This window comes from Erpetoichthys calabaricus, chromosome 8 (assembly GCF_900747795.2).
Source record: "Erpetoichthys calabaricus chromosome 8, fErpCal1.3, whole genome shotgun sequence".
NCBI classification, from domain to species: domain Eukaryota; kingdom Metazoa; phylum Chordata; class Cladistia; order Polypteriformes; family Polypteridae; genus Erpetoichthys; species Erpetoichthys calabaricus.
In genome coordinates this window covers 85,640,855-85,654,785 of record NC_041401.2, presented here as the reverse complement: position 1 = coordinate 85,654,785, position 13,931 = coordinate 85,640,855, and the positions used below count along the sequence as shown (strand labels likewise).

General features: G+C 39.0%; 1 protein-coding gene across 1 annotated transcript in view; it reads left to right on the top strand.

Annotated features, from left to right (window-relative positions):
* Window positions 1-13,931, top strand: part of zzef1 (zinc finger, ZZ-type with EF hand domain 1) — a 281,144-nt gene that overhangs the window by 104,036 nt on the left and 163,177 nt on the right. The gene's annotated exons all lie outside the window — the stretch shown is intronic.

Below are 13,931 nucleotides of genomic sequence, written 5' to 3'. Positions count from 1 at the left end.
GCAGTTAAGATTGCTCTAGACCAGGGGTGTCAAACTCATTTTGGTTCAGGGGCCACATACAGCCTAATTAGATGTCAAGTGGGCCGGAGCAGGATTCATAACATAATTACCTATAAATAATAGTAAGTCCATGTTTTTTCCCTTTGTTTTCGTGCAAAGAAGTACAAGTACATTAGAAAATCTTCATATTTAATGAAATGTTTTACAAAACATATCAACATATCAAAACATATAAACAACCTCAGATTTCTTAAAACAAGTGTTTGCACAAATACAAACAAAACTTTAAGTCAGAGGTATTTGGAACTGAAAAATATAGTACTGCACCTTAAAATTTATGGCATTACATGAACAATAGGATTCCACCAAACCAAACTCTTTTGTAGTGAAGCTGTTAACTTACATTAAATTTAACATTTTTTAACTATTTCTACAGCAAGAATTCATTTTCACAGAACTGAATTCTTTAAGTGCAATCGGTGTCTGAAGCAATATTGTAAAGGAGTTAGTCACATCTAGACTACTTTGTTTTTGCTCCTGAAACTTGGCATCTTTTGGTCTGCACAAGTGCATCAATATCAGGTGTCATGTCCTGACTAGTAGCCAATCTCAGAATGTCATCTAAGTGCTTGTTTGTGAGCCTTGAGCACAATTTTGTTTTATTGATGTTCATTACTGAGAAAACTTGTTCACAAAGGTAGGTTGTCCCAAAAATGCACAAAATTTTTGCAGCCAGGGCTGTTAATTTGGGGTACCCTGGCAAGAGATATTGATAAAATGTGTCCAAGCCCACTGAGGCAAACTTGCCCTTCAAATCTGCATCACATTGCAAATCAATTATCTCTAGTTGGATGTCGACAGGGACATCAGAAGCTTTGACTGTGAAGGGTGAGCGAAAAACTGCAAATTCTTTCTCGAGTTCACCAAAGATCTGAAACCGTTTCTCAAACTCACACAGCAATCCTGCAATCTTGTCTTTATACCGTTTCATGTCAGCATTAATGCCTGCTGCACATACCTCTCTTAGGCAAGGGAAATGTGCAGGGTCACCACTTGACAGCTGTGTCTCCCACAAAGTCAGCTTCAACTTGAATGCACATATGCTGTCATAAAACTGTGTGACAACTTTTTTGCGGCCTTGCAACATTTTGTTCAGAATATTCAAGTGCTCTGTAATATCCACCAGAAATGCAAGGTCCTGCAGCCATTCCTGACATTGTAATTCCATCACTGGATTTCCTTTTTTCTCCATGAACTGTCCGATTTCCTCGCGTAGATCAAAGAAACGCCTCAGCACAGCACCTCTGCTTAACCACCTTACTTCAGTGTAGTATGGCAGGGTATTAGTAACGTGATTGTCACTGAGAAGGCAGTCAAACTGACGATGATTCAGGCCTCTGGCTCGGATGAAATTAACAGTTCGGACAACCACCTCCATGACGTGATCCATTTTTAACGACTTGCAACACAATGCCTCCTGGTGCAAAATACAGTGAAATGTCCAGAAACCATCTCCTCCATTAGCGGCTTGTACTTTCTCTCTGAATTGTGTCACAACACCTGCTTTTCTTCCGATCATTGATGGCGCGCCATCTGTAGCTAGGTTGACGGCGCGGGACCAGTCCACCCCGACTCTGTCCAGCGCGCCAACCACAGAGCCGAAAATGTCCTCAGCTGTTGTGGTGTCACTCATAGGCACCAACTCAAGGAACTCCTCAGTGACGGTCAATGTGTCATCAACTCCACGAATAAATATGGCCAGTTGAGCAACGTCTGTAATGTCAGTGCTCTCATCAATTGCAACAGAAAATGCAAGAAATGACTTGACCTTGTGTTTCAACTGCCTGTCTAAATCAGCCGATAGTTCCGATATCCTCTCTGCCATAGTGTTTCTCGTCAGACTAATGTTGGCAAATGCTTGTCGCTTCTCAGGACACACGAGTTCTGCAGCCTTCATCATGCATCTTTTAACGAACTCACCGTCGGAATACGGCTTTGATGCTAATGCTATTTCGTTAGCAATTACGTAGGTGGCTTTTACTGCTGCTTCACTGACCTCTCGGCTCCGAGTGAAAATTGACTGCTGTTTTCTCAGACCCACCAGCAATTCATTTATCTTCTCTCTCCTCAGTCGTCCTTGCAAGATGTCGTATTTTCCACCATGATGAGTCTCATAGTGGCGCCGAATATTATATTCCTTGAGCACCGACACTTGTTGATTACACACCAAGCACACAGGTTTCCCATTTATCTCTGTGAATAAATAGGAAGTGGTCCATTTCTCTTGGAAAACCCTACACTCGGTATCCACTTTTCTCCTTTTTGACAAAGACATTTTGGCTAATGAGGGTGTCAAGGTGAGTAGAAAATAAGGTAGCCTACAGAGTGACAGAGTTGTTGCTTCTTTTACTCTAATTAAAACAGTGCACCCCTCCCCTTTGACTAACACAGTGCGCCCCTCTCATCTGACTAACACCCTAGCGGATGATTTAGGAATTGCATTTTATTACGAATTTCGAGTTCGTGTCTTTTATTAATTTTTTTACTTTCAAAATTCATCCAGTGGGCCGGATTGAACCCCCTAGTGGGCCGGTTTTGGCCCGCGGGCCGTACGTTTGACACCCCTGCTCTAGACCAAGTAACATGTACTTGGCCATATGTAAAATACAAAGCTTGTTCAATAAAATCTGATGGTGAAAATCACCTCATTACTTTTCAGTGTAATCCACCTTGACTTCCACACATATGTTCCACTTTGGCTATATATTATTATTATGGTAACAGCCTCAGTGACATGAATAAATACCAACAAAAAAAAATATTACTGGAACTTAAATCCAACTTTTATCTATATATATATAAAATCCCTATGTGCGTCCAGGTGTCCGTGTGTGGGTGTCTTCAGGTGAAGTGCGCATGCGCGGGGCACGGCACGGCGCTATGCGCGATATTATTGTCAGAGAAAGTTAGAGGCGTTTTACGGAAATACAAACCAGTATTACTGCGAGAGGAAATTAAAGGTACACAATACAGTGACGCATATTACAGCCACATACAAGCCAGTATTACTGTCAGAGGAGATTTTCTATCTATCTATCTATCTATCTATCTATCTATCTATCTATCTATCTATCTATCTATCTATCTATCTATCTATCTATCTAAAGGCATATTACCGACGCGCACGCCTGTATTACCGCCAGAGAAAATTAAAGGTATATTACGGACGTATATTACGGACGTACAAGTCAGCGGACGTACAAGACGGTATCCTTCAATAAGGGCGCGCACAGGCATCCTTCAATAAGGGCGCGCACAAAAAGGCGAGCCTCAAAAGGACGACCTCAATTGGGAGCAGTGAATAAAGGCGCGCGTAAATAAAGATCTGCACCTGTTGCTCTTCACATATTCCAGAGCGATTTGAACTAAATTATCTACGCGCCCTTATTGAATAGAGCCGTACAAGACAGTATTACTGTCACAGAAAATTAAAGACACACAATACACGGCGGCAGCCCACGAAGAACGGTCAGCTCAGCAAGTAAACATCAACAAAAGAAAGGCTGAAAGAAAGAAAAATACGACCAACAAAAAGAATGAGGTCAAAGTCCCTTGCCATTTAATATAGACTGTTCCTACTAATGTTTATGCACTACTGTTCTAGCGCCCATTGTTGTAACGGGCTAAATGACTAGTTTAAATATAAAAGCCATCAAAATCCTGGACTGTCTTGTTTTCAGTCTAATACTGATGGCTATGTGTACAAGTCCTTATCAAAACAGTGAACCACAAAGTAAACCTCAAAAAGGTGCTTAAATCCTTACAAGCCACACAATCTGGCACAGCACTTCTCTAATTATTATTTTTACATTTTTTATTTAAACTCATGGGGCATCTGCAAAACAGAAAGCACTTTGACAGTAAAGAACAGTGTCATCTCCATATACAGGTAGTCCCCAGGTTACGGACATCTGACCTACGACTTACAAACGAGGACACGTGCGCCTCAGTAACTGCCGCTCCGTCATCTTCGGCCTGGGGATGCTGCAAGCGGTGGCTGGAGGGGGGCAACTTCGCTGCTCGCACAGTGTAGTCTCCTTCGGGCGGCTCCCAGCAGCAAACGGTGACCCGTGGTCCATAGTCACCGGGGCCACAGCTGTCGCCCGTGTTCAGGACGATGGTTCGCTGCCCGCCCACTATGCCCCCGCAGCTACTGCTCCTGACTGGACGCAGGCTGGATGGAGCGGAGGGGGGTGTTTCACTATCCACCCAGCACACACGGCTGGTAATGCTGCAAAAGTGGTGACCCGGTTGTGGCTGAACGGGGCGGCGGGGGTAGCATTGTAGTGTACCTCGGATGGCTGCCTGTTGAATTGGGGTTGGGTGATTCACTACCCGGATTTGGCCGCACCATGTTCGTACTCGGTGGCAGCATACTGTAGTGGAGGTGACTGTGAGGTGGGCTTGTAATGAACCGCCCCTCGCCGCTCCCATTCATTCTTAATAGCAAGTTGTCTTTTGTCAGTACATCAGACGTGTTGACGGGTGCCTTCCTGCTGTGATAACGTATACAGTGCTGTGCAGAAGAGCTCATCTTAACCTTTTGTCTTCACCCTTCAAGAATGTCTCTGAAACACAAATCTGATGCAAGTGCTGGTGATACAGTAAAGAAGAGAAAAACCATCACCAATGAAAATAAAGTAGAAATAATAAAAAGGTCTGAGAGAGGTGAAACTCCATCATTTATTGGCAGAGCACTTGGTTACAGTCGGTCAAAAATAGCATTTATTAAAATAATGTACCTGTTCCGAATTACATACAAATTCAACGTAAGTACAAACCTACAGTCCCTATCTCGTACGTAACCCGGGGACTGCCTGCAGATGCATTACAGATGAAGCAATATAATCAACAATCTTTTAGTAATTGCTAGATGAAGGCAGAGTGAGCATTGCTAATTTTCCACCCTAATACATTTTTTTACCTAAAAATGAAAGGTTATGCAGTATAATGCACCAGTACATTAATGCATTTAATAAGTAAACACATGGCAGTAAATTAATTACACCTAATTTTATTAATGGCAGCCAGTGAAACAGTCTTCTTACCATGAGATGATGCATATGGAAGTGTGGGAATGGACAGTGGAAAGAGTGGGGCACAGGGATAAAAGTGCTTTAATGTAGTTGTTCATGTATAAGAATTAAAATAGATTTTTGTTACTTGTAGAGGGTTTCCTTTTGTAAATGAAAATTAAAAAGAAGACGATGAGTCTTGCTTGCTGTGGCTGAAGGCTTTAATGGTGGACTGTATTGTAAGTTCAGAAGGAGGTAGGAATGTCAAGATGCCCTAATTTCTGTATTCAATATCAATACCAGTGAAATTCCATGACACCTGATAAATATTCAACACCATGGCAAAAACAAAAATCCCTTTCACCAGCTTTTTAGTTAAAAGTATCACCATTATTCAAGTAGACAATATTGTGCCTAATAGTAGCATCAAATTAAGAAGAGTTTTATATCAATCAAGAAGTTATCCAGCTGTCATTTAAGCAACCTAGTATTGCCATTCATAAATACCAAATTGCAATACAAGACTTTAATTTATTTGTAATGGGCATGGGGATTCCTCTAATGTAACAACAAACGGTGGAATGTTATAATCTTGAGGAGAGTGATTTCAATATAAGGTTTATAAAGAATGAAACCATCACATACTGCTTGATTTATCTTACCATTAGCAATTATTAATATAATTCTCTGATATTTTGTAAATGAAAAAACTGCATAAAGACAATGATCAAAATAGAAATTCAAACATTATTATACCCGTACTGATGAATTAGTGAATTCCAAGATAAATCAGGATATTTTAATTTAAATACACTTGTTATAGTTGTTATTGGAACATGTGTTTAAAATTGGGTTTGTCAGAGAATCCCTCTGTTAGGTTTGTAACATTTAGTTTTGTAAGATTTATATTTGCATCATTAATTAGTAAAAAAAAAAAAAAAAAAAAACAACTAAGAGTAATATTTAACGGATTACCGTAGTCAAATTGATTAAAATCATATGTCACAAACTCCTTGGGGTTTATTTGTTCAAATCTATCCCTCTTTTAAGGTGTGCTCGCATGATTATCATCTATTGTGATAGCCATGTCTGTCTGTCTATATGAAACAACTCCCCCAGTGGACCCACTTCTGTTGATATGTGCTACAGTTATTTTTCAAGCAAATTCGTCAAAACAGTTCAATTTTAAAATTGAATTCAGTTTTGAAGATTTTAAAATCTTCAACTGAAAAGCATTGGCTAATTTGGAAACTATTCTATCTTAAAACAGAGAAACATTCTGTGCAACTTCAACTAAGATTTAGTTTGCTGTTCCAATTTTACCTTGAATCAGAGGTTACTTCAACTTACATATTTTTTTTTTTTTTTTTATATTTTTATTTTATTAATTTTCATTGTAATCATTCCATACAAACAGATCAATTTATAACCCAACAAATTTGAAGACTAATCAAACCCCACCCCTGAGAAGGAGAGCTTAGCTAAAGGAAAATTGCTTTAGGCTTTTTAATAAGGCAACATTAAACAAAAGAAAGGGAGAAGTGAATATCTATGTAAATAAGAGATGGAGAAGGGAGTTAAATGCAATAATAGCTATTTCTCTTATTCTAAAATAATATTGATTAAATCCTGCCATGTTTTGAAAAAATGTTGTACAGATCCTCTAACTGAAAATTTGATTTTTTCCAATTTCAAATAAGATACCAAGGCTGTCTGAGAGGCACTTAAAAATTTTTGTCCAAAATGATGTTAGTTTAGTGCAGGCCCAAAACATGTGACCCAGTGAGGCAGGGGCTTGGTTGCAGCGTTCGCAGGTTGGATCCTGCCTTGGAAACATTTTGGACAGTTTTAAGCGAGACAGATGGGCTCGATATATAATTTTTAGTTGAATGATTCTATGCTTTGCACATATAGAACTCGAGTGAATTCTCTGCTTTGCTACCTTCCACTCCTTTTCTGATATATTGATTAAGAGATCTTCTTCCCAATGTCCTCTTGGATCTTTGAAAGGTAGGGACTCTAATAAGATTTTATATACAGTGATCCCTCGCTATATCACGCTTTGCCTTTCGCGGCTTCACTCTATTGCGGATTTTATATGTAAGCATATTTAAATATATATCGCGGATTTTTCGCTGGTTCGCGGGTTTTTGCGGACAATGGGTCTTTTAATTTCTGGTACATGCTTCCTCAGTTGGTTTGCCCAGTTGATTTCATACAAGGGACGCTATTGGCAGATGGCTGAGAAGCTACCCAGCTTACTTTTCTCTCTCTCTCTCTCTCTCTCGCGCTGACTTTTTCTGATCCTGCCGTAGGGGGATTGAGCAGGGGGGCTGTTCGCACACCTAGACGATACGGACACTCGTCTAAAAATGCTGAAAGATTATCTTCACGTTGGCTACCTTTTGTGCAGCTGCTTCGTGAAGCGACATGCTGCCCGGTGCTTCGCATACTTAAAAGCACGAAGGGCACGTATTGATTTTTTTATCTGTCTCTCTCTCTCTGTCTGCTCCTGACGGAGGGGGTGTGAGCTGCCACCTTCAACAGCTTTGTGCCGCGGTACTTAGCATACTTAAAAAGCCAAACAGCCCTATTGATTTGTTTGCTCCTTTGAAGAGGAAGATATGTTTGCATTCTTTTAATTGTGAGACAGAACTGTCATCTCTGTCTTGTCATGGAGCACAGTTTAAACTTTTGAAAAAGAGACAAATGTTTGTTTGCAGTGTTTGAATAACGTTCCTGTCTCTCTACAACCTCCTTTGTTTCTGCGCAAATCTGTGACCCAAGCATGACAATATAAAAATAACCATATAAACATATGGTTTCTACTTCGCGGATTTTCTTATTTCGCGGGTGGCTCTGGAACGCAACCCCCGCGATGGAGGAGGGATTACTGTAATTCTAAGACCAGATATCTTTTGAAATTCTGTTAGTGCTGTTAAAACAGCGGGGACAGTGTTTTCTGGGTCTGATATATATAAGACCATATCATCTGCATATAGAGAAATTTTCTGTTCCAGTCCTTCTCTGACAATCCCCTTTATCTGATAAGAATTTCGTCAGTGAACCGCCAGTGGTTCAATAGTGATTGCAAACAACAGTGGCGACAAGGGACATCCTTGTCTGGTACCACGTTCTAGTTTAAAGTAGTCTGAGCAAATGTTATTAATACAAACTGAAGCTTCTGGATTGGTATACAGTAGTTTGATCCAAGCATAAATATTTGGGCCAAACCCAAATTTCTCCAATGCAGTGAAAAGGTAATTCCATTCAATCATGTCAAATGCCTTTTCTGCGTCTAATGATAGTAATATCTCTGGGGTGTTTGATTTTGCTGGTGAATATATGACATTAAACAAGCGTCGGAGATTTGAAGATAGGTGTCGGCCTTTAATAAATCCAGTTTGATCTTGTGATATTACCGAGGGCAGCACTTTCTCCATCCTTCTAGCTAGGATTTTTGAGAGTATCTTAACATCATTATTCAGGAGTGAAATTGGTCTATATGATGCACATTGTAACAAGTCCTTATTTTGTTTAGGAAAGATGGTGATTAATGCTTGTCAAAATGTTTGAGGTAGAATTTGGTTGTCTCTAGCTTCTGTAAATGTTGCCAATAAGAGTGGAGCTAGCTGAGTGGAGAATTTCTTATAAAATTCTACGGGGTAACCATCAGGGCCTGATGATTTCCTGCTTTGTAGTGACTTTATAGCGTCTAGTAATTCTGTTAGCGTTAGAGGTTTATCCAGTTCCTCAGCACTTAAAGCATCTATTTGTGGTATTTGTGAATTATCCAGAAATGCATTAGATTGTGTGTTGTCTTCTTTGGACTCAGTGGAATATAAAGACTTATAGTAATCTCTAAATGTGTGCATTATTTTATTATGGTCGATGATTTCTTCTCCATTCTTGTTGGTGATTACTGGTATTGCATTGTGAACTTCTTGTTTATGAATTTGTTGAGCTAAAAGCTTATTAGCTTTTTCTCCGTGTTCATAGTAATGCTGTCTAGACTTATAAATAAGTTGTTCAGTTTCTTTAGTTGTTAAGATGTTAAGTTCTGTATGTAGGGCCTGCCTTTTCCTGTGGAGAATTTCATTTGGACGCCTGGCTTTTTCTTCATCTATCCTAGTAATTTCATTTCTTAGCTCTGACACTTTCTTGGTTTCTAATTTATTTCTGTGGGAGAGATATGAAATAATTTGTCCTCTTAAGAAGGCCTTTAGAGTTTCCCAGAGTGTTCCTGCAGAGACCTCTGTGGACGTGTTTGTCTCTAGGAAGAAGCTGATTTGTTTAGATATAAATTCTGTGCAGTTCTCGTCTGCCAATAAAAGAGGGTTAAGACGCCATCTGCGAGGTGAGTATGAGGGGCTTATTGATTTTAGCTCCAAGACTAGAGGGGCATGGTCAGAGATAACAATTGTGTCATATTTGCATGATTTAATTGTAGGCAGGAAATTATTATCTATAAAAAAATAATCAATTCTTGAGTAGCTATAATGCACTGGTGAGTAGAACGAATATGTTCTTGAGTTTGGGTTAAGAAACCTCCAGGGGTCTGATAAGTTGTGATCATTCAAAAACTGTGTAATTATCTTTGCAGTATTAGATGTCGTCCCCCCTGTCACAGGAGTCCTATCTAAGAGTGGATTTAAAACACAATTAAAGTCCCCAGCCATTATAATTTTATGAGTGTTCACATTGGGAATGGATGCAAATAGATTTTGCATTAATTCCTTATCATCAACATTGGGTGCATAAACATTTATCAAAATCATTTTACTGTTATATAAGTTGCCCATGACCATCACATATCTCCCTTCAGGGTCCGACATTACATCTGATGCTACAAATGGAACTGTTTTATGTATGAGAATTCCCACCCCTCTAGTTTTCTTTATAAAGCTAGAATGGAACATTTGGCCAGTCCAGTCTTTTTGTAATCTGAACTGATCCTTGGTTAGTAAGTGGGTCTCCTGTAGAAATACTATTTTAGCGTTTAAGCCTGTTAGGTGAGAGCATACTTTCTTTCTCTTTAATTCGTGATTCAGGCCTTTAACATTCCAGCTCACAAAGTTGACTGTCCCATCATGGAGACATTGATTCTGAGTTTTTAATGTCATTTATAGTTTTAATTGGTAATATGGCAGTTTTAATCTTAGTTTCAAGATTCCCCATGAGTTATTGCATTTTAGCCTATTGTTGCATTGATATTTATAATTATAAGAATTACAAGAATAGATTAGATATAACCTGCTCTCCTTCTCTCCCCCCTTTATCCCCCCACCCCCCCCATTTTGCCTCCCCACGAGGCTAGATCCCACTTCGCGATGTTCCAGTCCTCTGACATACGAAGAGACAGAGCACGTCCAAAACAAAACAAACCCCACCCTGCAGCGGCGTTACAGAATTAAAACAGAGATATCTTTTGCAGTTAAATTCTTAATACTATCTGCCGAAGATGTTCTCATTAACAATATTTAAGCTTGAAATAATCTTTTAAGTTAAGATATTAAGATTAAAAAAAAAAAAAAAACAACCCTGGGAATGATTTTAAAAACTAGTCTAGGATAAACCTGGTAATTCCTACTGTAATAGTATAATGGTAATAGTATAGATAGTAGAAAAAGCAATAAACTAAGGGTATGAAGTTAAACAGTCTACTTTAAGGTATAGTAAAATAAAAAAAAAAAAAAAAAAAAAAAAAGAATCCTACTTTAATTACTTCCACATTTTCACACTCACGTCTATAACTCTATAACTCTGATTAAAACATAAACATATAAAGTCCAGATAAAGAAAGAAAGAAGAAAAAAAAAAAGGGATGTATAATTATAACACCAGTCTCTTTAAACATGGATCCAGAGAGCAGATCATAGGTCCTTCCCGTGCCTTGATAGAGTACGGCTCCTTATTAACTTTCAAAAAAGTGTCGGAAACAGCTTCTTTAGTTCTTTTTCAGCTTCTTCTTTGCTTAAGAAAATATAATGTTGATCTTGAACTTCCACTTTAAGTTTGGCTGGATACAAGAGGCTGTATTTGATATCGGCTTTCCGTAGCAACTTTTTAATGTCGATGTAGGATCTGCGTTTTGCAGCTGTTGATGGTGAGAAGTCAGGAAAAATACGAATAAGATTATTTTCGAATATAATCTCTTGCTTGCGTCTGAGAAGTGCCATCACATCAAGCTTACATCGTAGTCGCTCGAAGCGGACAATAAAAGATCTAGGTTTAAAGGCGCTTGGTATCTTTGTGCGATAAGCCGTGGCTATCTCAATGTCGAGTTTAAAGTCATCTCCAGTTATTTTAGACAGTAATTCTACTGCAAATTTCACTGGGCTTGAGCTTTCTCGTTTCTCAGGTATACCCTCAATTCTTATATTATTTCTTCTGCACCCATCCTCCAGGGCTGCAAGTCTGTCTCCAAGTTTTTTGCATTCCGAGTTTGCAGCTGTGGCTTTTTCATCGGCGTTAGACGCCAGTTGTTCCGCTGTTTCCACTCGAGCCGTGAGTCCCTGCTTAACGTCTTCCAGCTGATCTGAAACGTCATTAATATGGTCATCAAGCCTTTTCAGTTTGGAATTAGTTTCTTCAATGTGTTCCACTAATTTCTCTAACATGCCTTTAAAGTTCACGTCAAAACGTTTAAATAGACGCGTTTCCTTATCTTTGTTATCCTTCTTGAGCCTTATGGCCACCTTCTTAAGATCATTCGTGTTATCTTTCTTAAGCTCATTCATGGCCGTAACCATGGCAGTGGCCAGTGTAGCGATCATCTCTTTCAGTTCAGTTTTCAGTTCGGACAGTTCGCTTCGGCTCTCGTGCTCCGCGAGTGGAAATGCAGCTCCTGTTACAGCAGGCGCTGCGGGCTCGTGATGAGTAGATGAGAGCACGTCCTGCAGAGCCCTTTCTAGTCTCGAATGATCCTCAGAAATCGGCGATCCATCGCGACCTGTATCACTTGCACCTTCGCTCCCATTTTCACTCTCGACTGGAGACGATACAATGGAGCGGGGTCCCAGGAATTCTGCGCATTCGTCTACCTGTTCCAGGTCAGTCTCCGAGAAGCCATACCTTATATATTTTGTATGTTTTCTTCTTTTACTCATCTGACAGCTGCATGGATTCCTAGTACAACTTAAGCCCTATTCAGACAGGATTAGTTCTATACCAGGAGGTAGGATAAAGTAATTATTACCAGAGAACCCCTATTCAGGCTGGACTAGTTTTTACACCAGCAGGTGGGTTAAAGTGAGTGCTTGAAGGAGCTGGTGCTATGTACTATATCAGAATTTCCCTGTTCCTCCTAGTTAAGGTATGCATACTGTTGCATACCATCATCAGCTTGGACCATATCAGCAACCCTAATGATCAGACTTTCTTATTGTCTAGCATGTGCACAGATCCAGAATTAGAAATGTAATGGACTGATCTTACTTGTTGCAGTTGAATTGTAACTGAGAGACTGCTTTACATTTGCCAAAGTGTCATTCGTATATATTATATACCGTATATGATTTAAGTATGTTCATCACATGTTAGGTGTAATACTCATGAACATTAGTTTGCTTTCAGAACCAAATGGCTGGCACAAAATTAGCGTTTGGAGATTCCTATCCACTATGCTGTTTTTCCCATATTGCTGTAACTGCGTATCTCTGCGATGCATTGTTGTTAACGCAGTATATGTATTACTAGAAAGACATGATTTGGGCTTTGAAGCATTGAGCAAGTAAATAAATTTTATTTTAGCTTTAATGAATGAAGCAGCTTGTGTCATTGCTGGTGTACAAATAGCCAAGTCAAACAGCAACTTTGTTGGAAGCTTGCCTCAGTATTTACTTGCTACAGCTGTTGTTAGCACACCTAGAATTGTAGTTTCCTTCCACTTTCCACAGTCCTATGTGTGATTTTGTATATGCTTTCTCGTGTACAAAGTATAAGGAAAGTATTGTAATCGTCCAGAAATTTGATGTTGAGATTTTTATGATCTTGGCATTTTAGACCTCCCTGACTTTCTTGTGTACGAAGTATAAGGAAAGTATTGGAATCCTTCAAAAATTCCATTTCGAGATTTTGATGAATTGCGACGTTTTAGACCACCATGAATCTGAAAATACCATTTTTGGAATTATGTCTGTGTGTCTGTCTGTGTGAAGTGTGTATGTAAACACAATAACTTGAGTACGCTTTCACTTAGGTCACCCAAATTTTGCATACAAGTATTTGGTACAACGTAGATTTCTGTCAACGTTTGGGCTATTTCCGCTAACTGGAAGTGGTGTTTTACCTTTTATTCATGTAGCTACAGAGTCTGATTTATTCAACTTTACTTTTATAAAAATTGTTCAATGTTTTATTAATTTGATTTGTTGTTGATGGTTCTTTAATGTACATAATATAAAAATGTAATCGTTGACTTGCGGTTTACTCCTCAAATATCCATCCCCATATCTGAGTATACGAGAAAGTCTGGGGAGACCACTCCCAATTTTTTTTCCTCAACTCTGAATTGTATACACTGGGTTAGAGAATGGATTTTCAAACAGTCATCTGTAGATGATTAAACAGAGAATTGATGCAAAGTCTCTGTCTCTGTTCCTTTATCAGGAATGTGTAGGATCTGCATGTTAAACAACTACAACTTATATTTCCATTATTTTTTTTTTTAAATAGTAAGCATAATTTCGGCAATCATGTGTTTACACATTTCTGCCTCAAACACAAACCACTTTTAGACATGAATTCTGCTGCTTTTCTTTTTGAGATGTGTTAATGCAGAGCTGTAGCATTGTGAACCATTTTCATGTGTAGTTTTACCATGCATTAGTGTCTTCTGGAATAAAAATCCATTTT